We start from the raw sequence: 4,097 nt of genomic DNA, 5'->3' as shown, positions 1-4,097 counted from the left end.
TTCCACCCCAGCTGGCCCTTCTGAGTAAGTGCTGAAAGCAGTGCTTATTCCTTCTTGGCTCTGCACTTCCAGCAAATCCTTCCCTATGAAAAACAGTCATGGCAGTTTAGCTAGTCCAGCANCAGGCTGTCCACACTCTGTTACTGGCCTAAAGGTATGCTCACCAGACNAGGACCTAGAACTTTCAGTGTGGAGATGGCCCCAAACACCATGATTACACAATACAGACTGACAATCTTTAGTTTAAGAAACAGGCATGATGGGGTTAGAAGACTCAGATTCAAGTCTTGTCCCGAACCTTTGTACTCCTGNGGCATTAGCCACAAACTCAACTGTGTCAGGTGTGGTGGTGTCAGGTGTGGTGGTGCATGGCTTGGATCCTAGCTCTCTTGGATCTCTAAGTGGGAGCCCAGTCTGGTCTCCATAGTCAGACCCTGTCTTAAAACAACAACAACAACAACAACCATTAATGACTCCTGAGCCCTGCTTACTCTCTCTGGGCATACTGTTGTATCTCACAGGTTGTTGTGAAGCAGAAATTACATACTGGATGAGAAAGTACTTGGTAGGTTGTGAGGAACTACACAAAGATACGTGGTAAGGAAGCCTGTTTCCAATATGCCCAACAGTCCCCCTGCATTCTAACATTCCATCCTCCAAATCTCTAAGCTGGTACAACACACTAAAAACTAATAAAAATATCCTTCAAGTATAATGTTAAATACTTCAAGTTGGGCATGGTGACACATGCCTTTAATCCCAGCATTCAGGAGGCAAANGTAAGCAGATCTCTGTGAGTTCTAGGCCGGCCTGCTCTACAAAGCAAGTTCCAGGACACCCAAGGCTGTTATATAGAGAAAACCTGTCTCAAAAACACCAAAACCAAGCAACCAAACAAACAAAAAAACAACTTCCATATGCATATAGTATAAATGAAACATTCATTTATAAATGTGACTCAACGTAACTTTAGAAGTTCATCACCAATCTAGTTTGCAAATTTCTTAATCCAAGACTGTGCTCTTAAAGCCTGTTTCTATTCTTGGAATTCAGCCATTGAGTGAGTGATACAGATGCACTGTTTAGGAGTCAGGCNACATACCACCCNGAAACTTCAATTTTGAGAANATAATCAAGTTCNTNAATNGCACATTACTTACATCTGTGACATTGTGGCAGGAAGTACAGTAATATTTGCCTTCATCGGTAAGGCCCCAGGAGACAGCAGCACACTGAGAACAGCGGTCTCTGAACGCTTTCTGTGGAAGGCAGAAATCTGTTATTGTCAGGCCAACACACTGCACCATGGTTCTAAGCTCTACTTCCAGTGTTCCTGGCAATTTCATCCCCCCAAATTAAAAAACAATCATAAAAAAACTAAAAATACACAGACAGTATCGATAAATAAGGAGAATTTAGTCTCTCTCTCTTTTTTTTAAGATTTGTTTATTATTATAAATAAGTACACTGTTGCTGTCTTCAGATGCACCAGAAGGGGGTGTAAGATCTCATTACGGGTGGTTGTGAGCCACAATGTGGTTACTGGGAATTGAACTCAGGACCTTTGGAAGAGCAGTCAGTTGCTCTTATCCGCTGAGCCATCTTGCCAGCCTGAGTCTCGTCTCTTTAGTAGCATGAAATGCAGTAACCATTCCATAAAACTACTGAAATATACAGAGTGAGAACAAAGTAAGAAAGGTGGACAGGGCTAAATTGGAAACAAAGATATAGATAAACTCCCTGGAATTGCTGAGAGAAAAGATGACCCAACATATGGATAATCAAAACAAACAAAGATTGAAAACACTGTTGACTTTTTCTTTGGGGCACTGAGGCAGATGTTTCGAATTTTGATTTATTCATCCAACCATATAAAGGGTATCAACCGTATGAGTACTAAACGTTTAACTGGGTGCTTAGGGGTTCTACTGGAAGCAAAAGGAGCATATGGCCCACTTATGGTCTATATGGATTATAATTTTAGGTTTATCAATGTATTATCTAGACATTTGTCATGGATACAGATAGTATCTACTGTCTACCTTGAGTCCCTCTATCATTATTCTGTCAGTGCACACACAGAGAATTGGTTCCTAATTCTTTGGTGTTTGACTTATGGGTCAATTACTGAATACACCCATCATGTTCAAAGTGCATGCAAGGCTCAGCAGCCTCCTAACCACTCTTACAGTGAGGTGTGGGCACGTGTGCTGGATAGTTTTGTGTCAGCTTGACACAAACTAAAGACATCTGAGATGAGGGAAGCTCAATTAAGAAAAATACCTCCATACCATCAGGTAGCAGGTAGGCCAGTAAGGCACTTTCTTAATCAGTAATTGATGAGGGAGGGTCCAACCCATTGTGGGTGGTGTCACCTCTGGGCTGGTAGCTCTAGGTTTTACAGAACCTGGTAAGCTGACCAAATCATGAGGAGTAAGCCAGTAAGCAGCACCCCTCCATGGCCTCTGCATCAGTTCCTGCCTCCAAGTTCCTGCCCTGATGATGATGAACAATCATATAGAAGTGTTAGCCCTTTTCTCCCCAGCTTGCTCTTTTGGTCATGGTGTTTCATCGCAGCAATAGAAACCCTAAGATAGCAAGCACATTAGAACGTCCTCGGCAAGGGTCTGGTATCCGTACCCTAGACAGGCTGACAGGGATTACTTGGAGGCAACCCAAGTTCCAGGTCCTGCTCTTCCTCACGCCCAACCAGCATCAAAGGGAGCTTTGCTGGGTGGTCCCCTCCAAGGAGCCACGGGGGTGGCCATCCCACAAGCCCACAGTTTCATCCTCCTTCTGGCCCACGCCCCTTCTGAACAAACATTCCACCCAATCCCACCCGCAACCTCCCAGAGTGGACAAGCAGTCAGGTTCCAGGCCCAAGTGGCCACCGCCCCCTCGCTCCGCCCCCTATGCGGGTCACCGCCCCCAGCCGATGCCTGCTCCGGGCGCTGCTCCTCCTCCTCCTGGCTGTCCGTGGCCCTTTGAGTTAGGGAATGCGAGTGGGAGCCCCACGCGTTCCTCTAGGTCCTTACCACCTCCTCCACTTCCATCGCCGCTCCGCTGAAGACACCGTTACCCAGACAGCAAGCGCCGCTTCCGGGAGAGACGGGGAGAGCGCTCCGGTCGGAAACACAGCCTCTGCCTTTGCGTTCCAGTCTTCTGTGCTGCCCTTGTGGGACTCACGACCCAGGCTTCAAGCAGGCAGTACAGGACCAGGACCAGACCCCAGTGACAGAGCTCAGACCAACGAGGGTTGTCTGTGGTTTTGTTTTTGTGGCCCTGGCTGTCCCGGAATTCAGCTCAGGAGACTAGACTGGCCTTGAACTCCACCTGCCTCTGCTTCCTGAGAGCTGGGATTAAAGGCGTGTGCCATGACTTCTGGCTTCTGGCTTCTGGGTTTTGCAAAATGTGTTCTCAGTGTTTGAAGTAGAGAACACGGGTTGTTGAACTAGAACTGGGTGTCTATTTGGATTTTTTTTTCTTTTTTACTTCCCAGATCCTAGGAACCAAACCCTGCTAGTGCATGCTCACCAAGAACTCCATACCACTGAACAACATCCCCAGACCAAGATTTCTAATCATGACTCTATTTCTTTCTTGTACCTTCACCTCCTGCGTAAAAAGTATATGTTTGCCTATGAATATAACTATGTCTCATTTAATAAATTCTTGATAGATTTATCTCTTGTTCCCTCGCTGAACACACTAATCCCCTGCTTCATTCCATAAACTAAAGTTGTTTTAGATTTTAGAGATTTACCTGTGAACAAAATAAGTCTTCACCTTCATGAACATTTATATCTGTTTATTTATTTGTTTTTGCTATTTGTTTCCAGACAGAGTTTGTCTGAGTAGTCCTGTCTGTGTTGGAACTCACTTTGTAGATCAGGCTGGCCCTGAAGTCAGAGACATGTGTTTGCCTTTGCCTCCTGAGTGCTGGGATTAAAGGCCTGTGCCTCTAGAGCCTGACATTTGTTTTAGATACTAACAGTTCTTTCCAGGGGCAGTAGAGAAGAACTGAGATGGATTTCAGATGATAAGGTCCCCAGCAGGGGANGCTGGGATATGTCAAAGATCCTGCAGCACTCTGGAGA

At 45.5% G+C, this 4,097-nt stretch overlaps 1 long non-coding RNA gene across 1 annotated transcript; it reads right to left on the bottom strand.

The window, feature by feature from the left end:
* Nucleotides 1-2: 2 nt before the first annotated feature.
* LOC115032806 lies at nucleotides 3-3,102 on the bottom strand. The gene is made up of 3 exons (XR_003838470.1): nucleotides 3,036-3,102; nucleotides 1,161-1,259; nucleotides 3-83 (listed from the first exon to the last, which is right to left on the bottom strand). It is a non-coding gene; the product is annotated as an uncharacterized LOC115032806 (long non-coding RNA).
* Between the last annotated feature and the right edge of the window lie 995 nt (nucleotides 3,103-4,097).

The sequence above is a fragment of the Mus caroli genome, chromosome 12, assembly GCF_900094665.2.
Source record: "Mus caroli chromosome 12, CAROLI_EIJ_v1.1, whole genome shotgun sequence".
NCBI classification, from domain to species: domain Eukaryota; kingdom Metazoa; phylum Chordata; class Mammalia; order Rodentia; family Muridae; genus Mus; species Mus caroli.
The sequence above is the reverse complement of the archived record's forward strand: the minus strand, read 5'-3'. Positions and strand labels throughout refer to the sequence as shown.